Source organism: Oratosquilla oratoria, chromosome 26 (genome assembly GCF_046742065.1).
Source record: "Oratosquilla oratoria isolate Oo_2021 chromosome 26, ASM4674206v1, whole genome shotgun sequence".
In the NCBI taxonomy this organism is placed as follows: domain Eukaryota; kingdom Metazoa; phylum Arthropoda; class Malacostraca; order Stomatopoda; family Squillidae; genus Oratosquilla; species Oratosquilla oratoria.
In genome coordinates this window covers 5240986-5253395 of record NC_134802.1, presented here as the reverse complement: position 1 = coordinate 5253395, position 12410 = coordinate 5240986, and the positions used below count along the sequence as shown (strand labels likewise).

General features: G+C 36.3%; 1 protein-coding gene across 2 annotated transcripts in view; it reads right to left on the bottom strand.

Annotated features, from left to right (window-relative positions):
- The window catches only part of LOC143039179 (uncharacterized), a 387022-nt gene that overhangs the window by 86031 nt on the left and 288581 nt on the right, over positions 1-12410 (bottom strand). The window lies entirely within an intron of this gene.

Genomic DNA, 12410 nt, shown 5'->3' with positions numbered 1-12410 from the left:
TAACCACCGTAAATAAACAGTAAATAAAGCTTTAATGTACTGTATAAAAGAGGGAAAATACGACGAAAATAAAGATACATGTATTGCTGGACATTGTACATACAGTACATGTACGTATATGTATACACTTTCGCTTAACGACCAATTCGGTTAACAACGGTGCGCTGGTCCCAATTGTCGTCGTTAAACGAGGAGTACCTGTATATGTCTCAGGTATGGTCCAAGAACAGTTATGTTCTCTCCATAATACAAGCCTGGTGAATCACGGTACCAGACAACATGGTAATTGGACCTTTCCCTTGAGCTCCTTGTTGTTTTACTCATATGAATACTGGTCCCCTGTACCCTACTTCTGGTGCTTCAGATTATAATGTACTACTTCCTGGTGCTCAAACTAATGTGTAATTTCCCACTCCGTCCTGACATACAGGTAAATTTTGTAATTAATTAATAGGTGACCCAAGCTGCCATGTAGCATTCACTATAACAACATGCTGATATTGTTGATGGCCTGCTACCTTTTATCATGTGGTCCTTGATATTTACTCTTGCTCTGGAATGGACCCCCCTTTATTGTCCTACACTTGCTGCTACAGCATTAAAACAATGCAGTATATCACTAATGGTACTACACTGATCTGGTACTCATACTGTTTTGGTAACTTTCAGTAATATTTTGTTGTTCCTGATGCATAATGCAATGTTCCTTTTTGTGATGGTGCTCAAGTTTTTGTCTCAATATTCTATTTGTTATGAACATTTTAGTAGTATTAGCAAAGCTATAGTAATGTTTATATGTCATGTGTGTATTGATTGGTATTACTCATGACTGTCTCTGGTCCCCTTGCAGGTTCCTTCACCAAAAACAGCTTCCACTTCACAGGTGTTCAACTATGGAACTCACTACCTGTGTCCATTAAGCAAGGTTGCTTTCAAGAAAAAAGTCAAGGACTACTATATGTCTCAGCTATGGACTGAGAACAGCCTTGATTTTATGTACTACTAGCTTAGTGAGGGGTACCTGACTCCATGAGTAATACCATCCAAATTTGCATTCACTCATAACTGTTCTGACATCCCCTTTGGTCCTTCAGAGGTTTAGCTTAGTATATCAATGCTTGATGATCAAAACTGGTTTCCATCTTTGTTTTGCTAGTCATAGTATGGTATATGTCTCAGGTATGGTCTGAGAACAGTTATGATCTGACCATAATACAAGCCTGGTGAATCAGGGCACCAGGCAACAAGGTAGTTGGACCTTTCCCTTAATCTCCTTGTTGTTTTACTCATACGAGTACTGGTTCCCTGTACCCTATTTCTAATGCTTCAGGTTATAATGTACTGCTTCCTAGTGCTCATACTAATCGCCCACTCCATCCCGAGGCACAGGTAAAATTTAAATGAATTAATAGGTGACCCTAGCTGCAATGTAACATTCACTATAACAACATGTTGATATTGTTGATGGCCTACTACCTTCTATCCCATGGTCCTTAATATTTACTTACCCTGGGATGGACTCCCCCTTTATTGTCCTATTCTTGCTGATACAACTGTAGAATAATGTAGAATATCATTAATGGTACTACACTGACATATTACTCACTCATACTGTTTTGGTACCTTTTTAGTATTATTTTGTTGTTCCTGATGCATAAGGCAATGTTCTCCATGGTGATGGTGCTCAAGTTTTGGTCTCAATATCCTATGTGTTATATATTGTAGTAGTATTAGCAAATCTATAATAATGTTTATGTGTTATATGTGTACTGACTGGTATTACTCATGACTGTCTTTGGTCCCCTTAACCCCTATGTATGTTATCTGTGTAACTTTAGTGTAGAAAATCAGTCTATTGAGGACCACAATGGAAATAAGCTTATATGCTTTTTTGTGTTACCCTCGGCATTTGTAATTATTTCAAAATATGTGTTCTTTTCCTTATCTGCACTTCAAGTATATTGATTTAATGCCAAATAAAGTACTACTACTACTACTGGTACTACTACTACTACATATGTTGTCTGTGTAATTTAGTGTAGAAAAACAGTCTAATGAGGACCACAATGGAAATAAGCTTACATGCTTTTTTGTGTTATCCTCGGCAATTATGATTATAATTTTGAACTGTGTATTCTTTTCAATATTTGCATTTCATGTATATTGATTCATTGCCAAATAAACTTATTATTACTATTATTAACTCTATTAGTATATGGTCACTCTTCCCAACTGGTGCCTTGTATTCCATTTTGTCCACTATTTCAGGCTTAGATGTGAATATTAAGTCCAGTCTCAATGGTTGTTCATTGTTTCTATATCTGGTGTTTTCTTTCAACCACTGATTCAATGTGTATTCAATGGTTATATCCAGTCGAATATTTCCCCAAAGTTCCTCTCCACCTTTTACTATCATTTCTTCCCAACATATTTCCTGAGTTAGTCACCCATAATTACTATATTTCCTCCTCCTTTCATTAATTCAATTAATGTATTCATTGTGTCTTCCACTAGTTTGGAATGATCACTATCAGCCCAAGCCTGTGTTTATCGGGGCACATATATTACTATAAATTTCCTACTTTTCATATTTCCATTTTCAACTTTAATCATAATCAATTCTACATTATTTTTTCCTTCTGTTATCTTTGTCACCTTTAAACATTTTTTAGTCAAAAACATGATTTATCCACACTGTTTTTCATCCAATGGTTATTTAGACCTTGTCGTATAGTATTTGGTGGTATGAACCTTTGTTTCCACAATTCCCATTATGTCAAGTTTCTCTGTTAACAGATAGTTGTTTAACTCGTATAGTCCAGAAATCATTCCGTATATGTTTGTGTATATTATTTTTAAATTCTTCCTTTCTTCTCTTTTTTAGTTTGTTTCATTTTTTTTTTTTTTTTTTTTTTATGTACCATTTTCTCAGCTGGTCCAGTACCCTCCAAAAAATGAATACATAATTCTTTTCAGTCTCCGTTCTTTTCTCATTTTTTTTTTTTTTTTCATTTCTAAGTGCCTCTTCTTTTTCTATTTCCTCATTGCTAATTTCCTTTTTTATCCATACATTTTTATATTTTTCACTGTGTTCTAACTTTACTGCTTTATATAGTACTTCTTCAGCTATCATTTGAGTTCTTAGTTTGATTTTTAGTGGCCTATAGTGTTTTTCTCTAGAGTACTGTCCCATCCTATGCACCTCGCCAATGTCTTTGTCAAACTCTTGCCCTTCTTCCTGAACCACTTTCAGAATTTTCTTTGTAATTTCTTTCTCCTCTTTTTCTCTTTGATATTTGTATACATTATGTTTTTCTTTAATACCATAAACTACAATGCACTTTTTTATCTACTGCATTTCTTGCCCAATTTTCCTTTTCTTTAATTACTTTACCATTTCTTTAGCATTTTCCTCTACCTGCTGTTGTAGTATTTAAATGTTATTTTCTGATTTTCTTGTTCTTGTTTCCACTGATTTTCTATTTCTAGAAGATCTGTCTCCTTAATTCATTCTCCCACTTTTTCAGTCACTGCTTGTAATTGTTCTTTGACCTCTTTTTTCAGTTCCTCATTTTTGTTTCTTTCTTCATTTTTCTTTCTTTCGTTGTCACTTTTGATCATGCTTAGTTCACTTTTTAGTTCATTAAGCTCCCTGTTCATTTCTTTGTTAGCTTTTCATAGATTAGTCATTCCTCTGTGCATTGCTCTATAATATATTCTTAACCTCTTCCATACAGCGCCGCCTACGTAGGCGGCATGAGGAGCAAGTGGATACACGAGGCTACCATATCGGCGTCTTGATTATATTCATTGTAGTTGTCCCTGCGTAACTGACATACTCTCTAAACTGGCTTCATCACATTTTCTATGGTTATCAAAATTCACGGGTGAAAGAGAGAATGATCGATGTAAGCGGTGACTATTTTTTATGATGCGAGTATTATGACGCAACATCGTACGTCTGGCAGCTAATGCTGCCCGTGAGATTTTGGCCCGGAGTGAAGTGGTTAAATTTATTAATTCCTCCCTCACAATGTTAATGTCTCAACTTCTTAGTATACTGCTATACCTAGATTCCCTCTCTGTATCTAACCCTTCACCTAATACTGTCCTGTCTCTCTGGAAACCAGAAAAAATATTGTTGTCCCACCTTTGAGTTGTTTTTGGTGTGTCGTTTAAACAAGTCCTCTTCAGTATCACTCCAAGTGGCGATTCTACTCTACTCATGTCTAGTCCTCTTTTCATTGGTTCATTATTCTTTCTTTCTCCTCTTCCTTCCTCCATTCTATATGTTAATACACTTTATCAACCTGGATACTTTATACTTTATCACCATAGCAGTCACTCGAAAGACATAACTTCACCATAAATATAAGGAGTGACTGTGCTGACAGCATTGTATGGGGCAGAAACATGGATCATAATGGAGGAAGAAAGAGTAAATGTGCTGGATATGAAATGTTTGAGAAGTATGGTAGGGGTTACTAGGCTGGATAGAGCAAGAAATGAGGAAGTGAGGAGGAGAGTGGGAATGCAAAAAGAGTTGAGAGATAGGGTTGATGAAAGAGTACTGGGAGGATTTGGACACATGGAAAGAATTAGTGAAGAAAGATTAATAAAACAGGTGTTTGAAGGCAGAGGTGGATGGAGTGAACATGAGGGGGGCAACCAAGGATGAGATGGATGAATGGGGTAAAAGGGGCATTGGGAAAGAGGAAGGAAAGGAGAAGGCAGAAGACAGGGATGAGTGGAGAATGATTGTATATGGATAATGCTGTGATGCAGGGGAGTGGGTGGGGGATGGGGGGATTAGGGAGAATGAGTGAATGATATTTTGATGCAGCCTAAAGGGATTTCTCCCCATCTTCTCTTTTTCTTCATGAGGGGACAGAGAAGGGTGGGCAGCTGATTAAATGAAGCAGCCTTGCTGTGGATGTGCTGTGTCTTGCTGCATTACTTCTGACCCAGGGCAGAGGGTGAGATACAGGGATGACCTGTCATCCAGGAGAAGCCAAGAGAAGAAGGAAGGAGGGGTGGTGAGTGAGAGTGGAGTATGTGGGGATGAAATGGGTGGGAGTGGATTTATGCCTTTTGACTTTGGCTACCTCCCTTGTATGTATAAACAACATAACATTGGAAATAAATGAAGTGAAAAAGATACTGAAAGTGAGAGAAGCTTCAGGACCTGATGGGGTCTTAAACTGGATACTGAGAGTGCACAAAACAACTAATAGATAAAGTATATCAACTGATAACAAGTTCACTGGAAAAGGGAAATGCCATTGCACTGTAAATCCACAAATGTGACATCAATATCCAAAGGAGGAAACAAGGAGGTACTGTTGTATGATAACCAAAATATGAAAAATTATAAAAGATATATGGATGACAAAACTGAAGGGAACAGGAATATTTCTGACAACCAATTTAGAATTAGCGAAAAAAGTCTTGTGCAAACAACCTGATAAGTTTCTATTCAAAAGTGGTTAATGTTTTGCATGAGAGGAATGAGTTACACCTAGATTTGGAAAAAACATATGACAAAGTGCAGCACAAAGATTGATATGGGAGTTAGAAAACATGGCATGCATTAGAGATAAACACATTGAAATGGGTAAAAGTGATTATGATAGTCATATATAACAGTAAAGAGATGAAAAATCAGACCAGAGAGGAATGACCAGTGGGGTACTACAGGGCTTAGTTCTGTCACCTGTAATGTTCCTATAGTATATTATAGTATATAAAGGACATGGTGAATGGAATAGGCAATAACACAAACTTACTTGCAAATAATGTCAAGATCATGAAAGTGGTGAACAAAGAGGATTTATAAATGGAGCCATTAGTGGAAAACGAATTTCAATACTGGAACTGTAAAATATTGGAACAAAGCTAAAGGAAAGTGAGACTGACATGACAATACAATATGGGAAATTAATTAATAACAGAAACAAAGAACAATAAGGATTCAGGTATTCTAATTGTGGATGATCTGTTGCCAAAAAGTCAAATAAAGAGAGACTGGCGAGATATACTGGAGAGACTTATAATTTGCTGAAAAATTTAAGTGCTATTTCACTACATGGAAGAGGACATAAAGGAAATCACTGAAAGTCAGATTCATCTCAGACTGGAATATACAGTGCTGGTGTCACCACATGTAAAAGATACCAGAAAAATATAGAATAGAAATGATGGCAAGATGATACCACAATTAAATAACAAAACATAAGAGGAAATATTTGAAATACTTCCCATGTTAGAAAGCAGAGAGGCGATATAATAATATCAAATGGAGATAAGAGGACTTGCCGGTATGGAATGACATTTCAATAAGAGATCATCGTAAAAAAAGTTTGACAAATGTTAGGAAATATAGCTTTCCACACAGTAGTGCAAGCTTATGGAACAAGTTGGATGAAAATATCTATCTATATACCATGAGCTTCTTCCCCCTTAAAAAGAAAGGTGGCCAAGTCAAAAGGCTAGTACCTACTCCCAACCATTCCACCCCCATCCACCATATTTTCCTCCCTCTCATCTTAGCTCTTCATGGATGACGGGTCATCCCTATATCCCGCCCGCTGCTCTGGGTCAGAAGCAATGCAGCAAGACACAGTACATCTATACCAAAGCCGCTTCACTTGATCAGTAACCACCCCAAACTTTGTCCCTCATGCAGAAAAAAAGAGAAGACAGGGAGAAATCCCTTAGGGCTGCATGAAAATATATATAACCACTCCCTACACCCTCTTATAGACTACAACTAGGTACTGCATAAATTAAACAGAGGAGAGGCTAACAATGAGGAGAGGTTGGCAAAACTTGAGCTACAGACATTGGAGCAAAGAAGAGAGACAGGAGACTTGATAACTATTTATAGAATCATGAAAGGCATGGAAATTATTGATAGAGAGGATATAATAAAATGGGATAGTAGAGATACAAGAAGACATGGAAAGAAAATCAAGAAAAACAATTATAGAAGAGACCTGAAAAAGAACAGCTTTCCCCCACAGGATAATAGACGTTTGGAACAGGTTAGATGAGAATGTGGTGAAGGCAAAAACAATACATGAATTTAAAAACAGTCTAGATAAAACAAGATATGGAAACGGGACATCACAAGCATAGCTCCTCTTCCCGTAAAATTCAACTAGGTAACTAGAATTGAAGCCAATGATAGAAATGAGAATAGAACAGAGACGGAAAAAACGAGTTTTTTTGGAGAGTGCTGGACTTGAGGGTGAAAAAATGGTACATCAAAAAAATGGAAACTTAAACCAAAAAAGAAAAGAAAATAAGAAACTAAAAGTGGCATACACAAATATCGATGGCATGATCTCTGGAATCAATGAACTAAATGACTATCTAGAAACAGAAAAACCTGATATTATGGGAATAGTTGAGACAAAATTGAAAGGACCTCTATTAACAAGCATAGGGTCATGGTCTATACAACCACTGGGGGAAAAATAGAACAGAAAAGCAGGGAGGAGGTGTCATGATATTGGCCAAAAAGGGTCTAAACGTGACAAAGATTATTGAAGGCCAAGGTAATGTAGAATTAATTATGATCAAAATTGCTAACAAAAAGATGTAAAGCAAAAAATTTGTAGTCGTGTGTGTACCACCAAAAACACGTGTGGTTGGACAGCGAACATTCCAAATTATTGGAAGAAACAATGATTGTGTTAAATGAGTTACTGAAAGAGGGTGGAAACATAGTAATCATGGGCGATTTTAATGCAAAAGACATAATCTGGGAAGAAATGATAGTTAAAGGGGGAGATGAACTTTGGAGCAATATTCTACTGGACATGACCATCGAATACACCCTAACACAATGGGTTAAGGGGTACGCAACACCTGGGGGGAGGGGGTGAACTTGGTCAAGATATAGCATTTTTCAAAACTGGGTTCAAAATATTCGGATACCATTTAGAAATAAATCCCGACAAATAATTTTCCATCCGCGTGCAATTTAAAGGTCAGGGGGGGGGGTAAATGGACGGAGAAAATGTGCAACCCACACAAGAGAGAGGCATGTCACTTAGGACCTTCAGGCTCATGGAATAACATTGAAATTTGATTGAATTTATGCTTGCCCAGTACTTCAACGGACAGTACAAGGGTGGAAGGGAAGGAAGGTGGAGGGATAGCCAGGCTGGCTGCTTGCCAATTCTGAGCTCAGCTAGACGTCAGTTACCTGCTAGCTCTGAAAGGGGGAGTATGCATGTCTCATGAGCTCTCCAGGCAATTTATTACCTTAGCTAGTATATATTACTCATTAGTAGTCATCATGGGTAACAAAAAGAATAAAAGAATATCCACAATGACAAAAAAACAACAGATAAAGATGGCAAACAGTCAAAGACGACTAGCCAAGACTCCACCACTGCCCTCATTTGCACCTCTTTCGACACCTGTGGCCAGCTCTACACCATCAAGTACTTCATTCATCTCTAATGCAGCAAGAAAATTAGATATTAGTTCTGAAATTGTACAGAGGGGAGATAAGAATGAATGCGAATTTATGATTGTGGAGAAGAGCAGTTTTTTTGCAGTGGATAAATTCGCTTGTTAGATGCCAGTGTGGTGAGAAGATGATTTAGATACCCTGAAAACCCCTAGCAGTGAGGTTTCATATGAAGAAACCGACAAAGGTGCAAAAAAGCAAATTACATGATGGTGTCGTCTGTGCGTCGTCACTACTGTGATATACTTATACTTTAGTTTTTCAGTATTTAAAGTACTTACAATTGAAATATGTTGATGATTTTCACTGTACTTACCCATTATATAATAAGGATTAAGCCATGCAAAAATCAGTCAAATTGGTGAAACTATAAGCAAGTTACAGATTTACAGACGCTCCTCAACTTACGTTTTAGTTATGTTCCAAACGGCCGAACGTAAGTTGAAAATGAACGTAAGTTGTTACTGTACTATACATCCGTAAATTGTATTACTGTATCTTATAAAACACCCCTAAATCATTAATTATACACATAACATTGTAAAATAATAACATTAATTTCAAATAAATTAAATTCAAGCAACATAAATTGAGATGGTGGAGGAGGAGGGGAGGAGGAGGATAAGGCAAGGCACTTTCAGTCTGTCGTTTGTTCAATGTAAACAATGGACGCAGCGTTATGCGTAAGTATCATTTAAACTACGCAGAGCGCGCTAAACTAAAAAATTCACTCAAATTATTTTTTTTTTACAATTTTTTTTTACAGTCAGTTCAAATGTAAAATCGAAAAAACGTAAAATGAATGAACGTAAGTAGAGGAGCATCTGTATTTATATTTCAAGTCGCCATATCTCTGTTCAATATTTTTTGACATTTTTTTTAATCATAAAAAATCTAAAATACATCAGATTTAGATGAAACTTACAGGGAATATCACTTTTAGTAACTGCTAGGGCCAGTCATTTGAATATTTTGAATAGGGTTAAAGAGTTAGGAGTAATAATGGGAACAAGACCAATTTTTTTTTTATTTTTCACGATTTTTGCTGGACATTAAAATTGAAATGCCTGTATGCAAAAGTATAAAGGAAATTGTTCAATTACTCAATGTCCTGCCCTAGATGTGCCTACTGACTAATAGCCAAAATATAAAACAAATTGGTCCACGTATTATGGTGCTGTGCACTTTTAAATGTCGCTACTGGTATACGTACATGTGTACATACATCATTCTGTTTCACTTAAAATGTAGGCAACATGGATACCTATTTACCTGAGAAGTTTCAGCTCTTTACTCTAAATAGTTTAGAAAATGACCCCCAGGTGTAACGTACCCCTTAAACTCTTCAGTACAGGCCTTAAATCTCGCGGGCAGCAGCCAATGCCAGCTGTACGACGTGTCGTAATAATACTCGCATCATAAAATATAGTCACCGCTTATATCAATCGTTCTCTCTTTCACCCGTGAATTTTGATAACCATAGAAAATGTGATTACAGACAGTTTAGAGAGTATGTCATTACGGGGGGGCAACTACAATAAATATAATCAAGACGCCGATATGGCAGCCTCGCGTATCCACTTGCTCCTCATGACACCTACGTATGTGGCACCTTATGGAAGGGGTTAAGGAAAATACTAGATGTAGAAACAATGAGGAACTGTCGAAACTAGACTTAATATTAACTTCTGAACCAGATATTGTGAACAAAATGGAGTATAAAACACCAACTGGAAAGAGTGACCATATAATAATAGAGTTTGAATTAAAAGAACAGAACAATGTAGACAGGAATGACAAACACAGAGAAGGAAGATTAATGTACAACAAAACATATTTTGTTCAACTAAGAAAAATTTTCCAAAACACAAACTGGGATAAATTCTATAAAGAAGAAATGAAGATGGAAGACAAATGGAACATATTCAAAGAAAAGTACTAGGAAGGAATTAACAAATATGTACAAAAAAAAAGAAAAAAGAGATTTACATAAAGTGCTGGTTTAACAAAAGGTGTAGTGAGGCTAGAGACAGGAGAGACAAAGCCCTGGAAAAAATGGGAAATAAAAAAAAATCCAAATGGCACACATATATAAAACTTAGGAATGAATATGTGAATATATGCAGGAAGGAAAGAAAAAAGAAATTATGAAAAAGATATTATAGACAAATGTAAGGACCAACCAAAACTCTTTTACAGATATATAAATGAAAAACTAAAGGATAAACATGAAATAGTGAAACTGCGTGAAGGAGATAAAGAATATATAGATGACACAGAGATGGCAGAAGTTATGATCAGACATTTTAGATCTGTTTTAACAATCGAGAGCTCACAATCTTGGGAAGATGGACAACAAGAAAGAGCACCCATGATGAAAGAAATAAAGGTAACACAAAGAGAAATAAGAGACCAGATAAAAAACCTAGATGTCAGGAAATAGCATGGACCAGATGGAATCGCAAACTGGATACTGAAAGAGTGTATAAATGAACTGACAGATAAACTATACAAGATAATTGACTTCTCACTCACAGAGAGAAAGGTGCCGCAAGATTGGAAAGATGCATAGTACCAATATATAATGGAGGAAATAGGGAAGATCTTACAAACTTCAGACCAGTATCCCTTACAAGCACAATAGCAAAAATATGCGAAAAGGTCATCAGAAACAAATGGACCAAACACTTGGAAGAAAATACAATAATAAACCCCAAACAATTAGGCATTAGAAGTGGAAGATCATGCACCACAAACCTAATCTTCTTTTACTCAAGATTAATCAAGATAATACAAGAAAGAGATGGCTGGGCAGTGTGTGTATTTTTGGATTTGCAGAAGGCATTCGACAAAGTACCACAAAAAAATTAATAAGAAAAATTGAAATAATAGGAGGAATACAAGGTAAACTGCTGGAATGGATGAAGGATTTCTTAACTGGGAGAAAAATGAGAGTGGTACTTAGAGACAAAAATTCAAACTGGGAAGATGTGAAAAGTGGCGTCCCACAAGGCTCTGTACTGGCTCCTTTAATGTTTGCCATATATATAAATGATATGGATGAGGGAGTAAACTGTTATATGAACTTCTTTGCTGATGATGCCAAATTACTCAAGAGAGTAAGAACAGAAAAAGATTGCATATCGCTACAAGAAGACCTAGAAAAATATATGGGAATGGAGTCAGAGAAGTGAGATGAATTTCAACATTAAAAAATGTAGCAAAATGGAATTTGGAAAAAGTAAAATTAGAGTATCAGAACAGTACAAAATTGGAAACAAAGAAGTCAAAAAAGTCAATTCAGAAAGGGACCTGGGAGTAATCATCTCAAGTGACTTGACACCTGATAAACATGTCAATAAATTATTTGGAGAGACTTATAACTTATTGAGGTCAATGAAAGTGGCCTTCAACTACATAGATGAGATGATTAAAAAAATAGTTGTTACACTGATAAGACCTAAACTACAGTAGAATATGCTGCAACACTATGGGCACCTAGCACAAAGAAGAACATAAGAAAGTTAGAAAGAATACAAAGAGCAGCGACAAAGATGGTGCCTACAATGACAAACCTGATATATGAACAAAGATTGGAAAAATTACATCTGTCATCACTGGAACAGAGAAGAGAAAGAGGCAATTTGTTGGCCAATTTCAGAATTATTAAAGGGATGAAAATTCTCGACAGAGACAACTTATTAAAGTGGGACAGAAGAGAAACAAGAGGACACAAAAAGAAACTAAAGAAAGACAGCTGCAGAAGAGACCTGAAAAAAATTAGCTTCCCACATAGTGATTGATGTGTGGAAGAAACTGAACGGAGAAACAGTGGATGCCAAAACTATACATGATTTTAAGAATAAACTGGATGTGGAGAGATATGAAAATGGGTCACTATGAGCATAGCTCTCATCCCATGAAATAC